The following is a 17,672-nucleotide window of genomic DNA, read 5'->3' on the forward strand; positions in this document are numbered from 1 at the left end:
TATAAGGTCCGAAATATAGGAGCTATGGCAAAGTTTGGACTTATGTTGACATTTTTAGGCAGAGAAGTTTTGTGACCACTGGGAACTTCAAATGTAAAATAATAGGAACGATGTAGCTAAAATCCTCAAAATTTCTAGAATTTGAAGGGGGCTGTAGCACAACATGGGCCTATGTTGACAATTTTTGGTCAAGAAGTTTCGTGACTGTAGGGAACCTCAAATGTCAAACTTCATGTAGTCCGGTCAAAAAAATTAGCTAAAATCCTACAATCGGAAAGTACCGTTATATGGGAGCTGTACAAAAACATGAACCTATGCTGAAAATTTTTGTTTCGTAACTGCAGGAAACCTCAAATGTCGAATTACTGATAGTTCAGTCAAAAAACGTAACTGAAACCCTCAAAATACGCGCTTTGAAAAAGTCAAATTCGGTAAAAACGATGTGTAAAGAAATACTCACAACTTCTTTAATAATGGTCCAAATAAATTGTTTTTTTTTTTTGTATTTTTTGTTGTTTTAGCAGCTATGTAATAAAATGTAGAAACAATTTTTCACAGTAGTCTTGAGTACAATTTTCGCGATTTAAAATTTAAAATCAATCTTTAACAATGATTTAACTCTTCGATTTTTTTGATTTTTTTTTTGTATTAAACTACAATTAATTACAAACATTTTAAGTCCTATTTGGAAATGAGATTCGAAAATTACTATTTTTTTAATACTTTAAAATTTGTCAATACAATTTTTCCTTTATACCAGTGTGAATCTTTTATTATTTTACCAAAAAATAAAAATTAAAATTTTCAACATTTGTTTTGTACTTCTATTTGGGAACTTATCTTAAACATCTTAAAAACTTCGCAATTTTTCGATTTTGAAAATGGTTTAGCTGTTATTGTACCAGCCGGACAATAAACTAACTAAAGTGATGATCAAATATCTGCAGCTTGGGAATTATTTGAATGGGCATCCGAGACGAACAATCTACCAAATAATAAAGTGATATTTCCACCAGAAGATGGCTATTTAAATACGAAGGGGTATTTGAATTTGAGATATACAACGGCTAAGCCTATCGCTGGCACAAAAAACGTCATTCAGTAATAGGCATTAATGCTGGTACACTAATTGCTAAACCATTCTGAAAATCGCATAATGAAGAAGTTTTTAAGATTTTTAAGACAAATTCCTAAATAAAACATCAAAACGAATGTTTATAGATGAAACTTTCTTGTTTTTTGGTAATATAACAAATGTTTCACACTGTTATAAAGTAAAAATTGTATTGACAAATTTGAAAAAATTAAGAAAAAATAGTAATCATTCGAATCCCACTAACAAATAGGACTTAAAATTTTTGAAATTAATCGTAGTTTAATACAAAAATTTTCGAGAAAACCGAAGAATACAATCATTGATAAAAATTGATTTTTAATTTTAAATCGCAAAAATTGCATCCAAGACCACTGTGCAAATTTTTCTTCTACTTTTTATTAGATAGCTGATAAAATAACAAAAAAACATAAAAATTGTTTTCTGTTTGGACCATTATTAAAGAGTTATGAATATTTCTTTACACATAGTTTTTACAGAAATTGATTTTTTCAGGACGCGATATCTCAGGAACCGTTAGTAAAAAAAATCTGAAAATATACTGAAATTGTTTGCTGATGTGCAGCATCACAATAGAAAAAAATAAAGGAAATAAAAAACCTCTTCTTGAAAAAGTGTCCAATTTCACCCTGAAATCCCCATATATACTTTATGGGAAAAACAAGTAAGAAAAGGCTATAGTCGGACGGGGCCGACCATGTGATACCCTACACCTTTACCCCTGGGAATTAGTTTTCCACATATCAAAATTTCTTTATGGTACAAATAAACTTATTGTAAGAAGTAACTTTGTGGATTCTGGTACCGTATCACACCAAGCTTAAATAATAATATAAAAATTGTTTCACAAACATCCTAGAAGGGACAAGGGAGACTTCTCTCATGTCCATGAATGAGTGTACCCCGATTCATATTCGCTCAATGATATGCGACCCATAGCTTATCTCCTAGTCCGAACGGCGTGTCCTAAGACACCACTTGTAGAGAAGTTTTATATGGCTCAAATACTCAGAAAATGTCGCAAACCTTACTGAAGGATATTTTGCCACCATTGAAAATTTGATTTTGCCTGGCTGGGGAATCGTTTTGAAAAAGGTGGCAAAGCGACCCATGCTGCAATTTATGTATAAAAATCCGATTGGGCAATCAAAACGTTTGGGCACCATGTAATTTGCAATTTTGCAAAAATGGGCAAATGTGGTTGTCTACACAAAACCCATTATATATTAAGCATTATATATTATACGTTATTGCAATTTGCATCAGTGGGAAGATCAGTAGATCTATTTCCATTTGTAGTCTACTTTGCGGTATATGTCCTCCAAAAAAAAAATATAGACCAAATTTTTTTTTTTATTTTTCATACAAAAGTAATTGTCCATTTTACCCGATAAATATTATCAGATCATCATATAAAATCGTAAGCATCTACTCCGACCTAAAGTCTTACCTCGTGCAAAATTTCGTGATTATTAAGCTATAATTGCGACCTAAAGCGTGTTTATGATTGCACTACAAACAAATAACAGGGTATATTAGGCTGTAACTCTGTTATCTTATCATGTACACCAACACAATTGACACCACTAGAAAGGTGAAGCGTCCCTCTTCCAAGTATAGCTTACTTGCTGTTTGAAGCATTGTGGCGTTTTTTTTTATTGGGATAGCGTTTGCAATTTTGTTTTTTCAAAATTGTCTGGCTTAATCCCATTGTTGTTGTTTTAATATTTTAAAACAACTATTTTATTAGTGGAAAAGATTTGGCATTGTTCGCCAAGGGGTAAGGCAGGGAATACTATAGTTTCGATCCACGCCACTGGATCTCATCAGTTCCCTTGTTTCTTGTTTGTGGATATTCTCCACCGAAGTTATTTTTCAATAACTTCTTCAACAAGAAACTTTTTATACCCAAACATCAATCGTCAGCTCGAAGTATAAAGGTAAGCAAAGAAAAAAGTTCAATGAGAAGTTTTTCCTTGGCAACCTCATACAACTCCGACGAAAGTGTCTGCGAAAACAATTCAAACCTCTTCCACTTGTATGTGTCGTCGAATTTCGACAAATGCACACACCAAAATTTGGTTGGTCTGCTTTACAGCAACAACAACACACGTCGTGCCAGTGTCTTCAATTTGAAGCATTGTGGCGTTTTTTTTTTTTATTGGGATAGCGTTTGCAATTTTGTTTTTTCAAAATTGTCTGGCTTAAAAGCTGTGTATTAAAATTTTTCACAATTTTCACACAAAAGTTGTGGTCCATTTAACCATCTAAATATTATCTGATCACCATCTCAAATTGCAAGCATCTTCTTTGTCATATACTGTTACCTTGTTCGAATTTTCGAGGCCATCGGACTATTATTGCGACCTACAGAGCAGCTACAAAATCGGTTAAAAATTATGTTTTTGGTCCATTTCACCCGCTAAATATTTCACGATCATCACCATTTAAAATAGCGATCTATTCTGATGTGAAACCGACCTCCATATCAAATATCGTGACGATCGGTCCACAATTGCGACGTGGAGTTTGATTCCAATTTATAATGGACAGACGGACACACGGACGGACGGACGGACGCTTTATCTCGCCGAGATATGAAGATTGGTATACCACATTGGGGGTCTTCGACGAATATTTCGCGGTGTTACATGATTTTTTTCCAAAACAAACTTATAATACCCTTTCCACATTGTGGTGTAGGGTATAACAAACAGTATGATCCCAGCATTCTTTTTAAATAACTATAACTATAGTTATTTACAGACGTCTTTGTATTTTAACAATCCAAAATTTAATGAATAGTTAATTTTTAATATTTTCAGTATTCTTATCATTATTTCTTAGTTTTCTCTTTCAAACATATTTCTGTATATTTTATATACCAGCACAGTGCTTATAATACTATCTTCTAAGGTATAAGAACGCAGGAATGTATTCTTATATTCTAGAAAAGTACAAGTTTATAGCTATTGTGGTATTTTCTTTAGTCTCCTCTGTATTTATTTTATTTATAAAAGGTTGCATGAAATTTGTAACAAACCAGTAAGGAAAGGATCATAGTCGGGCGAGGCGGACTATATGATACCCTACACCACTGTGAATATGTAAAATATATATATGAGATATATATCAACTTGAACTGATTTCTATATAATATGGTACCCTTATTACTAGACAAAATTCGTTCACATCTTCCACATTTCATCAAAATTAAACAGATATAGGGTGTTTGGTGCAGCAAATACGTGAAATCGGGCGAAAATATATATGGGAGCTATATATTAATCTAAAGCGACTTCGATATAATTTGGCACACTTATTTCTAGACCGAATTCAGTCACACATTCCAAGTTTCATCAAAATCGGAAGTATATAGCGTGTTTGGTGCAGAAAATACGTGGAATCGGGCGAATATATATATGGGAGCTATATCCAAATCCAAACCGATTTCGAAATAATTTGGCATACTTATTTCTAGACCGAATTCAGTCACACATTCTAAGTTTCATCAAAATCGGACGTATATAGCGTGTTTGGTGTAGCAAATACGTCAAATCGGCCGAAATTATATATGGGAGCTATATCCAAATCTGAACCGATTTTTACCAAAATAAATAGCGTTCTTCCTATGGCTAAAAAAATTATGTTACCCAAATTTCAGCTGAATCGGACAAAAAATACGACCTGTACGTTGCGAACAAAAATACATGGACAGACGGACGGACATGCATAAATCGACTCAGAAGGTGATTATATGTATATCGCCAAAAGGAACTGTGGGGTTATTTCGTTTCCTTTTGTATGTTTCATACAAATGCACAAAGACATAATCAATGAACGGAAAGAAACAAAACGATTCACGTACCAATCACACAAAGCCACAAACTTTTCAGCTTCTCTGAATCGTTTCATTCTCACAACCAAAACAAAATCACAAACTTTTCAATGTAAAAAGATGGAAACCGTACGATTGCTGAAATGTAACTTCGGCTATGCTTTGCCGAGTTGTTTCATTCACCACCCAAACAAAAAGAATTTTTGGCAAACATTTTCTGTGCGAAATGATCAACGACACACTCATACACACACACATTTGATTGCTTAACAACCCAGCAAACCAAATGTCGGATGTCCGACATATCGGAACAATTTCGTAAGCAAAATCGTTCAGATTTCGTATCGATTTCTATACAATTTTTCGTAAGGGAATTCGTTCAGATTTCGTTCCGATTTCGGAGAAAATGTCGGAAGTAAATTTCCCTTCGAATATCGTCGGTGTCATGCTTAAGTGTTCCATACGCCATTTTTGACATTTTGAGATAATGGTACCTTACAAGGTTTTGAACCATGCTCTTTCAGATTTTTCAGTCGGTTTTTCTCTATCTCTTTTAGTTTCTGAGATATTCAGATGCCAGTATGTTCCATATCCGCTTTGTGAACCAAAAAATCTTGTCGTTTTGTTCCATATCCATAAAGCCTGGCGTATGGAACAAAACAACTTTGAACTTTTTAGTTCCATATCCAAGTCGTTTGGCGTATGGAACAAAAAGAAACAAAAACGAATTGTTCCGCACCAAAAATGATGGCGTTTGGAACAAAAAATTGCCCATTTTTGCGAAGTTACGAATAATGTGGCGTATGGAACAAATTGTTCTAAAGGACTTGGTTTAAAAACTGAAGAATAATAGTTTCTAAATCCAAATATTTTTGAATATTGTATTGTTATATGAAAACGAAAATTTATCAAGCGTTTAAACAAAAAATCCCTAGTTTAAAGACAAAATTTTGATGTAAGTCCACAAAAATATACACAAAATCGTCGAATCGACTTGAAGCTATGTGGACACCGACTACAAAAATGGTATTATAAGAAAAACGCGTTTAAATGTTTTATGTTACCTTAGAAATGCAAAAAATCAATCCGTTTTGTGCGATCGAGATTTTTACCACAAAAAAGTAGTGCAAACCCTTAAATAAATGTTAAGGAAACCCCATTGTATTTATATGAGAAAAAGAAATTTTTCATTTAAAGTCCTGATTTTTAAACTCCACAGTAGCACTTCATATAAGGGAGGTGGAACACGATTGCTAAAAAGTGTTTTGGTTGAAATGTGACAAAACGTGTTCCATGTGACACAAACTGCCAAAAACATGAAAAAAAGATTCCATGGAACAATTCAGCAACTTTTTGCAATTATAAAAGTTGGCCATAACTTCTAGACTATCACAGATATCTGACTAAAATAAACTACTGATATATACTATGAGTTTAGTTAAGTAGAACTGAGCTCTTAAAGTATTGGACTATTGCACCATTTTTATTCTGTATGACCTTAAACATTAACCTGAGTTTTTCTCGGATCAGGCAAATGGCGTATGGAACACTTAAGCATGACACCGACGATATGCTAATGTTTTTCTTCCGATTTCGTTACGAATTCGGATCGATATGTCGGAAACAAATTTTCCTTCGCACAACAGCCACCTTTTGTATATATCTAACAAGCAACATTTTAGTTTGTTGTCGAAAAACAAAATGGTTGGTTATGAAATTCGCATATACATTTTTTTAATATTTTAAATATAAATGCAACATATAATAACTCAAGCTAGTGCTGATAGACTCAATATATTCGTACACAAAGTTTACATTGTTCTACTATAACTACAAAATGATAACAACAGTGAAAATCATTAGATAACTTTGAAATTATAATCTTCCAATAAAAACATAACAAAGAAAATTTATCAATAAAAAAGAGAGGCATCAGAGAACATTTTTTTCCTTCAATAATCATACGAAATTGTTCCAAAATCGTTCAGAAATCTTTACGAAAGTTCGGAAGGTACGCCAGATTTTCATACGACATTATTCCGAAATCGTTCAGAGATCTGTACGAAAATTCGGAGGAAAAAATTCGCATTCCGAATTTCCCAAGGATTTTCTTCCGATTTCGTTGCGAATTCTGACCGAAATCGATCCGATTTCGCTCCGACATTTCGTTCCGAAATTATGTCAACCACTTCATACAACTTTCGTTAAGATATCGTTACGATTTCGGATCAGATATCGGACGTAACGTCCGAATTTTGTTCCGATTTCGTTACGATATCGGTACGATTGGTTTGCTGGGAACCCTCCTATCGCTAACATCAACATACTAAACATACTACGGTTAATGTGGTTGATGTTTTCAACCACCAAACGAATCATTCGTTCATTAAATCGTTCATGTGTTTTGAACTTTTTTGTTTTCTATCTGTTGTTGTGGAATTAAGAACTTTTCGCTATTCGTTTTGTTCGTACTCACGAATGTAAACAAAACAAAACTAAACAGCGAGTTCGGTCAACGTGGGTTATGTTTCGTTTTGTATTATTCCTATGGAAAATACCAAACAAAACGATTGGAAATGTTATTTAAAGTATTTTTACCTACTCTGGACATAATACCTCTTACCACAGTGTGGTGTAGGGTATAAAAAGGGTATAGGGTATCCCTAATCTAAGCCTTATTTCAAATTCATATCACACTGTTAATGGTAATCCTCCTTCCCACCTGTTTGGATGCCTGTAGAATTACATACTCGTATAAATTCCGCGTTTAATCCTAAAGGCCAAATGGTTGAAAACACACAACTATAGCAAATATGTATGTTGCGATGATGGAAATGTCATTGAAATTTAAACCAAAATATAAGCTTGGCCAAAAAAACCATATCAAATCAAACAGCTCCAGTCAAAACATCAACTGCAACAACAACAACAATGGTGAAGTTCATATCAACAACTGCCGGCTAAAAACTCTTTATTAATTATAGCCATTTGTGATCTGTGAAAAATATCAGAGTTCCCTTAGGCCAATATCAAAATCCAGAGACTGAAACACATGCACACATTAAGATGACAATTACACCCACCCACACATTACCCTTATACTCGATTAAATTACATGTGTATTTGTTAATGCGAATGTTGTTTTGTTGTTGCTGTTATATCTGCGTAACTGTCAAAAGACCATAACTTGTTCTGGCAAGGCCTTGCTTTGCTGCGGTGTTTCATTTGTACATTTTGTAAATGTGGCCTGCTCGAACGTTGCGTTACATAAATAGTCCGGTCAAAATAGACATTGAAATAGCAAAAATTCCCACATGGCTGAATTTTGGTGGAGAGCTAGGGTTTGCCGTTAGAAGCAACGTCCTAAAAGTCCCCATCGATCCCATGTGTGCAAAAAAGTTATTCGGGGTCAAAGGTAAAATTGTAATGGTTTTTAGGCTTTCGGATTTATTTTTTGAAGACGGTTGATCTAATCAAAAAGTGATTAAAGTAAATATTGTAGACAGAAAAATCATCTACAAGTTTGATTTTTATTTATTGATTTCCTAGAAGGAACCATTCTTGAGATATAGCTGTTCTAAAAAAACACATGATTTTTATGCACTTGTAGGGGAAATATGCACATATTCATACGAACCGGCTAAAATAAGCGAAGTAACCGGGTCTATCCCCTAAAAAATATATATTTTCTTGAAGAGAGAAATTATAGCTATCTTTTAAAAAAATTCCAACAAAATCGGAGCGTGTTTAGTAGAGTGATTCAATGTTAGAGTCATTTGCCCATTTAACTAACATGTATAATTGTAAGCCCAACGGGAACGACCCCAACGAAAACTCTCCTATATTTTTCATTTTTTGTCTGAAGGTAGGGTTTGTTGCGCTGATTACGGAAATGTATAATTTTAAACGGTTGCGGATCCGGTTCGCCGGTTATTCGACCCGAAAGTCCAAATTTAAAAACCGGGTTGGACCCGGTTCTACTGTACCGATTACTGCAAAGTGGATATCGTTTGAAAGCTTACGGAAGTATCTAACACATAGTGTCGTTACTTTAACCGATTCGCCTCATAATGTACTTACGCGGCTAATTTTTTATTTGACGTTTAGATCGAGATATCTCGAAAATGGTAAGTCTTTTTTAAGAATCATAAAGACCAATCTTGTAGACAATTATTGAATCTACAACTTTTACTTCAGCGGGCTTTTGCTAAGTATTACCGTTTTTGAGAAAAATTAAAAAAAAACTGAATAATGCCTCCAAAAATGACCTTTGACCCCGAATAACTTGTTTTGCACACATGGGATCGATGGGGACTTTTAGGACGTTGCTTCTAATGGCCAACCCTAGCTCTCCACCAAAATTCAGCTTTGTGGGAATTTTTGCTATTTCCCCCTTATACGTATGTCTATTTTGACCGGACTAAAAATAACATTTGTGCAATTATTATGGAAATTTACACCTTTAATATAGACTTAAAACGGGAAGTTATTATTTACATGCAATAAAAACACACATACACACACAATAATTCAAAAAGCAATTATAATCCACCAACACACAACCAAAGGAGCGACCAGCGAATATCTAAAGCAGCAGCAATAGCTGCTATGAACAGTAACTCCAAAGAGACTTGGAATTGATAAAGGACGTGGTAGTGTAATAGGCTGGCTGTGCGGTCATATAGACCCCAGGGCAAATGTACCACCGTGTTTCAAAGGCAAACATACGGGATATGGTTACATGTCTATGACAGTAGTCGAGTGTTTTTACTTTGACCAAATAAAGGTTTTGCGTAATTTATTTTTTTCATTTTTTCATTTTCAATTTCACATTGACTCCCCAACACTGTGCCGCATCAAGCTAATATAAATCATCATCAACAACAGCATCTACCATTTGGTCCAGTATAGCTTTAATAACAACAGAATATAACAGCAACAACAACGAACACGTTATAATCATCAGAAACCGTAGCTGTATCACCCGCTGTACTACAATTATAGTACCTACAACTTAATTAAAGCCTTCCTAGGACCTGAAGCTGCAGGCTATAATGGAAGCTAAAAGTAACGAAATTGTGTTACAAATCGATTCCCAACAACAGTGGCTGGGGGACGATACACGTGGTAGTTATATGAATTATAGATAACATACAGGAAAAAGGTTAAGGCCATTTTTTATATGTCCCTTTCTAGAAAATTTGTTTTGAAAAATGTTTTGAAAGGCATGTACTGTGGTTACATGTAAAGTTTTAAGTTAGGTATTTGCGATGTGATCCCTGAAAAATGTTATTTGAATATCCACTGATGGACATTGAGGTCCTTGAACAAATATGTTTAAAAATCCACACTTAAGTACTTTTAAAAATATTCTTAAAAATCCACAGCACAAGGGTCCTTGAAAACTATTCTTTAAAAATCCACGTTTGATGGGCTTATGGGTCCTTAAAAAATATGTTAAAACAATTCACGCTTGATGGGTTTAAGGGTCCTTGAAAAACAGTTTTAAAAATCCACACTTGATAGGCATAAGGGTCCTTGAAAAATATTTTTAATAAATACTTGATGGGCCTAATGGTCCTTGAATTTTTTTTTAAATATCCACGCCTGATGGGCCTAATGGTCCTTGAAAAATGTTCTTAAAAAATCCACGCCTGATGGGCCTAAGGATCCTTGAAAAATGTTCTTTAAATATCCACGCCTGATGGACCTAAGGATCCTTGAAAAATTTTCTTTAAATATCCACGCCTGATGAGCCTAAGGATTCTTGAAAAATTTTCTTTAAACATCCGCGTTCAATGCGGCTAATTGTACTTAAAAATATATTTAAAAATTTGAGCTGAAGAATACTTTTAAAATCTTAACGCTTGAAAAAAAAATTTCTTAAAAAATCCACGCTTAAAAGATTTCTTAAAAATCTTAAAAACTTCTAGTTAAAAAAATAAATTCTTAAAAAATCTACACTTACAAAATACATTCTTAAAAAATCCACGATTGCAGAAAATCTTAAAAAATCCACTATTGAAGAAAATCGCAAAAAATCCACGATTGAAAAAATCTTAAAATATCCACGATTGAAGAAAATAAATTCTTAAAAGTCCACACTTGAAGAAAATCTTAAAAAATCCAAGTTTGGAAAAAATCAATTCATAGAAATCCACACTTGAAAAAATCAATTTTAAACAAGTAAAAAAGTGTTAAGTTCCGCCGGGCCGAACATTACATACCCTCCACCACAAAATATTCTGAACTAAAAGGAAATAATTAGTTTTCATTCCTGTCCACAAATTACACCTAGTTCAGCAAAAAATTGTGGCTAAAACCCTCAAAACACCAAAAATCGGGAGGTAATGTTATATGGGGGCTATATTCAAACATGGACATATGTTGAACATTTTTGGTGGATAGGTGTGGCGACCACTAATAACTTCAAGTGTCAAATTATAGCTACTCCGATTAAAAATTTTAGCTAAAATCCTCAAATTACTGAAAATTGGGAGGTACCGTTATATGAGGGCTATATTCAAACATGGGCCTATGTTGACAATTTTTGGTGGAGAGGTATGGTGACCACTGAGTACTTCAAATGTCAAATTACAGCTAGTTTGGTTAAAAATTGTATACCGAAAATCGGGAGGTACCGTTATATGGGGGCTATATTCATACATGGATCTATTGATAATTTTTGGTGGAGATATGTGTTGATCACTAACAACTTCAAATGTCAAACTTGGTACAGCAAGTTTGGTTAAAAATTTCAGTTAAAAATCACCAAAATACCTAAAATAGGGAGGTTCCGTTATACGGGGGCTATATCCAAACATGGACCTATGTTGACAATTTTTGGGGGAGAGGTGTGGGGACCACTAAAAATTTCAAATGTCAAATTACACCAAGTTCGGTTAAAAATTTTAGGTACGATTCTCAAAATACTGAAAATCGGGAGGTACCGTTATATGGGGGCTATACCAAAACATGGACCTATGTCCATCACTTTTTGAATATAAGTTTTGTGGTCACTAGGAACCCTAGATGTCAAATTATAGCTAATTCCATCTAAAAATGTGACTAACAACGCCAAAATACCTGAAATCAGGCGGTACCGTTATATGGGGGCTATTCCAAGACATGGACCACAAGTTTTGTTATATAAGTTTCTTGACACTTTAGAACCCTAAATGTCAAATTATAGCTAATTCGGTCTGAAAATGTAGTTAAAAACGCCAACATACCACAAATCGGGGGGTATCGTTGTATGGGGGCTATACCAAAACGTGGACCGATATAGCCCATCATCGAACTTGACCTGCCTGCAAACAAAAGACGCATATTCCCAAAATTTCACCGTCCTATCTCCAATTTTGTGGATGCTTGAGTAATTACCACAGACGGACGGACGCACATAAATAGATCGACTCAGAATTTTACCCTGATCAAGAATATATAGACTTTATAGGGTCGCAAATGAGTATTTCAATGCGTTACAAACGGAAAAAAAACTTCGTATACACTCCATACTATGGTGGAGGGTATAAAAAAATCCTTACTTGAAAAAATCAGTTCTTAAAAAAGCCACGTTTGAAATGAAATAAATTCTTAAATTGAAAAGAAATAAGTTTTTGAAAAATCCACGCTTGAATAATAAAAAAATAAATAAATTTTTAAAAAATGCACGCTTTAAAAAAAATCAATTCTTAAAAATCCACGATCAAAAATAAAATCCAACAAATCCACACTTTGAAAAATAAATTCTTAAAAAATTTCCCTTGAAAAATCCACACTTAAAAAATTAATTTTTAAAAATGCCACACTTGAAAAAATAAATTCTCAAAAACACCACACTAAAAAAACAAGTAAAAAAGCATTAAGTTCGGCCGGGCCGAACTTTTCATACCCTCCACCATAAAATATTCATTCCTGTCCCCAACTTTAAGTGAGTACGTTAAAATGTCAGATAGTGTACATAAAATGCTTCATTCGGGAGGCCCTTTTTTATGGTGCCTATATCTAACTATGTATGTTGACAATTTTTGGTGGGCTAGAAATTGGGAGGTACTGTTATATAGGGGTTATAATAAAACTTGGGCCTATGTTGACAGTTTTTGATGGGAGCCTTTAATGTCAAATAACTCCTAATTCGGTTAAAAAATTTAGCTAGAATCCTCAAAATATCGAAAACCGGTACATAACGTGGGAACTTCAAATGTCATTAACAGCTAGTTCGGAGGTATCTGGGCTATACGAAAATATGAACTTAAATGAACAATTTTTGTTGCAGAATTTTTGTTGACTTTTAAATTTCAAATTACAGAAAGTTCGTCCAAAAAATAAAGCTAAGGTACGAAAAATCGGGAGGTTTGTTTTGGGGCTATACAAAAACATGGACCTACGTTCGGTTAAACATTTTAAGTAAAATCCTCAAAGTACCGAAAATAGGGAAGTATCGTTATATTGGGGCTATGTTGAAAATTGTTGATGCAGATGTGTGGTGACCACTACAACCTTCAAATGTCAAATTACAGTTAGTTCTGTTAAAAATTGAAGCTAAAATTGCCAAATTACTGAAAATCGGGAGGTACCGTTACATGGGAGCTATATCCGAACATGGACCTATGTTGACAATTTTTTATGGAGAGGTGTTGTGACCACTAAGAACTTCAAATGTCAAATTACTGCTTGTTCGGTTTAATATTGTAGCTAAAATCATCAAATTACTGAAAATCGGGAGGTACCGTTATATGGGGGCTTTCTTGACAATTTTTGGTGGAGAGGTGTGGTGACCACTAACGATTTCAAATGTCAAATGTTCAAATTACAGATAATTCTCAAAATACCTGAAATCGGGCGGTAACGTTATATGGGGGCTATTCCAAAACATGGACCTATGTCCACTAGTTATATAAGTTTATTGACATTTAAGAACCCTAAATGTCAATTGATAGCTAAATCGGTCTGAAAATGTAGATAAAAACGTCAACATGCCGTAAATCGGGGGTGCCGTTATATGGGGGCTATACCAAAACTTAGACCTAGGTCCACAACTTTTGTTATATAAGTTTAGTTACACTTAAGAACCCTAAATGTCAAATTATAGCTATATCGGTCTGAAAATGTAGCTAAAAACGTCAAAATACCGTAAATCGGGGGGTACCCTTATATGGGGGTTATACCAAAACGTGGACCTATGTCCACAAGTTTTGTCACATAAGTTTATTGCCATTTAAGAACTTCAAATGTCATATTATAGCTAAATCGGTCTGAAAATGTAGCTAAACCCGTCAAAATACCGTAAATCGGGGGGTACCGTTATATGGGGGCTATACCAATACGTGGACCTATGTCCACAACTTTTGTTATATAAGTTCATTGACTTTTAAGAACCCTAAATGTCAAATTATAGCTAAATCGTTCTGAAAATGTAGCTAAACCCTTCAAAATACCGTAAATCGGGGGGTACCGTTATATGGGGGCTATACCAATACGTGGACCTATGTCCACAATTTTTGTTATATAAGTTTATTGACTTTTAAGAACCCCAAATGTCAAATTATAGCTAAATCGGTCTGAAAATGTAGCTAAAATCGTCAAAATTCCGCAAATCGGGGGGTACCGTTATATGGGGGCTATACCAAAACGTGGACCTATGTCCACAACTTCTAATTTATAAGTTTAATAACACTTAAGAACCCTAAATGTCAAATTATAGCTACATCGGTCTGATAATGTAGCTAAAAACGTCAAAATAAAGTATATCGGGGGGGACCGTTATATGGGGGCTATACCAAAACGTGGACCTATGTCCACAACTTTTGTTATATAAGTTTATTGATACTTAAGAACCCTAAATTTCAAATTATAGCTAAATCGGTCTAAAAATGTAGCTAAAAACGTCAAAATACCGTAAATCGGGGGGTACCGTTATATGGGGGATATACCAAAACGTGGACCTATGTCCACAAGTTTTGTTATATATGTTTGTTGACACTTAAGAACCCTAAATGTCAAATTATAGCCAAATCGGTCTGAAAATGTAGCTAAAAACGTCAAAATACCGTAAATCGGTGGGTACCGTTATATGGGGGCTATACCAAAACGTGGACCTATGTCCACAAGTTTTGTTATATATGTTTATTGACACTTAAGAACCCTAAATGTCAAATTATAGCCAAATCGGTCTGAAAATGTAGCTGAAAACGTCAAAATACCGTAAATCGGGGGGTACCGTTATATGGGGGCTATACCAAAACGTGGACCGATATATCCCATCTTCGAACTTGATCTTCCGACGGCTAAAAAAATGGTATTCCCCAATTTTCAGCGAAATCGGTCAACAAATGCGACCTGTATGTTGCGAACGGACGGACGGACGGACGGACGGACGGACGGACGGACATGCATAAATCGACTCAGAAAGTGATTCTATGTATATCCCTAGAAGGAACTATGGGTCTATCTTGCTTCCTTTTGTATGTTACATACAAATGCACTAACACATAATACCCCTTACCACATAGTGGTGTAGGGTATAATAAATTCTTAAAAACATCCACGCTTGAAAAAAATTAGGTCTTCAAAATCCACACTCAAAAATAAATTCTTAAAAAGGCCACACTTTAAAAAAATAAATTCTTAAAAAGGCCACACTTGAAAAAATAAATTTTTTAAAATTTCACGGTAGAAAAAAATAAATTCTTAAAAAATCACGTTTGAACAAGAAAAAATCCTCAAAAATCAACGCTTGAAAAGGCAAATTCTTAAAAAGAAAAATATAAATAAATTCTTAAAAATCCACGCAAAGAAAATTATTCAAGAGTCCACCCTTGGAAAAGCATTCTTCAAAAATCCGCTCTTGAAAAATTATTATTTCTTAACAAATAAATTCTTAAAAAACTCACTTTTGAACAAAAAACAATTCTAAAAAAAATACACGCAAAAATTGTTCAAAAGTCCACCCTTGAAAAGACATTCTTCAAAAATCCGCTGTTGAAAAATAATTTCCTTAACAAATACCCGATTGAAACACTAAATTCATAAAAAATCTACGCTTGAATAAAATTATTTCATAAAAATTCCACGCTTGAAAAAATTCTTTAAAACATATATTTGAAATTGCTCCAACCACTGTCTCCCATTTTATATTTGTTGGCTGATGATAGGAGTGTCATCATGAACCAGATGAACCAAATTACTGTTCCGTTGCTTTGTCTTTTAAATTGGTACAACGTTATGCCCGAACGGCATGGTTTCAATAGCTCAAAACAAAACTGCTTGCTGTTGTAGGAAGATGGAGGTTAACTGTGCGTTTGGTTCATTTCGTTCGCTTCTTTATTGGACTTGCAAGTAATTACACGAAGTAGAACACTGATAATATTCTTGGTAGAAAGGTGGGAGGGGTTAGCTGATGAAAAGTGCAAATTACAACTTAACGGCAGCCGCAGCAACACAGAAAAAAATAAACATAAATAATGTCATGGCCATGCGGCAGCGATAAACATTGATAACAGCAGTAATAACATCCACGGCAATATGTTTAACATAAAAATAGTTCATTGTAAATGTTGTTCTCGTTTTTTGCCATACTCTTTTCATTTATATTGTAACCAAATATTATTGCAAGTATATGAAGTTGATTGTGCAAGTTTTTCACTTTCTGCCACAACCATTGAGGTGATCGTGCTTATCCAAATCACAACATTTGTTGTTGGGCTTATAAGGGAGAGGAGGTTGGGTTGAGGTTTGCTAGTAGAATACAATTCCGGCCTGTAAAGGCAACAATATTGGGATGTGTTTGCTTGTGTATGTGTGTTCATTTACTTCAATTGCTTTCTTCCATTAATTTCAAGCTATTGTTATTGTTGACTTATTTGTACATTTATTTGTGACCGAACATAAACATTAAATGTAAACAACTTCATTGTTTAGTTTCTTTCGATATTTATTTGTGTGTGTGTCTGTTTGTGGAAGTGTGATATAGAGTTTGTGCATTTTTGTGTGGGTGTCGAAGTTCAAAAGCATAAATAAATACCAAAATATATAACAACTGTTTACATACTCTACTAACAATTCATAGACACTCTGCTTCCTCTTTCCTGGGAAACATTCAGGCTTAAAAGTGTATTCAAAAGTGAACCTTTCACACTTTACTGTTGATGAATTACATGAATGTAACAGAGGGCGGGCGGCTGAGGTACCTGAAGTGTAAAAATAAATTCTGTCATAATAGTTGAAATGAATGATATAATCGTAGGGGTTTAAAATAAATAAAACGTTTGCTGCTGTTACAGAACATAATAATGTTTGCTATGCTGCAGTGTATGAGAGTGGGTAGTATTAATGCTTAATGCTCTAGAATATTCTTCCTAATAAAATATATATGTCTTTTAACGGACTTCAGCAAGACAATAAGAATCCCTACTCTCGTTCCGATTTTTATGGCAACGTATCACTTATATCCATGTGAATCAGTTTTTTACTCTTTGCCGAATCAAAGTCATGTATGAGTATGGTAACCCTGCGAAATTGAATAGCTTTAAATAACAATCATATGAGAACCAACCCATATTCCTATTGCTTACGTAGATAAATAACCATTAGGATGGTTTTAAAAAATCTATGTCAGATTTTTAGGCGGTGCCCAGTTTTCCTATATTTTAAAATTGCCAAAGTTTGATAACAATCCATAGTAATTTGTATGGGGCCAAAGGTGAATTTTCACAAAAT

General features: G+C 34.2%; 1 long non-coding RNA gene across 1 annotated transcript in view; it reads right to left on the reverse strand.

Annotated features, from left to right (window-relative positions):
* The window catches only part of LOC141391517 (uncharacterized), a 363,526-nt gene that overhangs the window by 61,397 nt on the left and 284,457 nt on the right, over positions 1-17,672 (reverse strand). Inside the window, exon 2 of the long non-coding RNA XR_012409669.1 lies at positions 17,005-17,143. This is a non-coding gene — a long non-coding RNA (uncharacterized lncRNA). The remainder of the gene's footprint in view (positions 1-17,004; positions 17,144-17,672) is intronic.

This window comes from Musca autumnalis, unplaced genomic scaffold (assembly GCF_047663935.1).
Source record: "Musca autumnalis isolate F117 unplaced genomic scaffold, ASM4766393v1 scaffold_1, whole genome shotgun sequence".
Lineage (NCBI taxonomy): Eukaryota > Metazoa > Arthropoda > Insecta > Diptera > Muscidae > Musca > Musca autumnalis.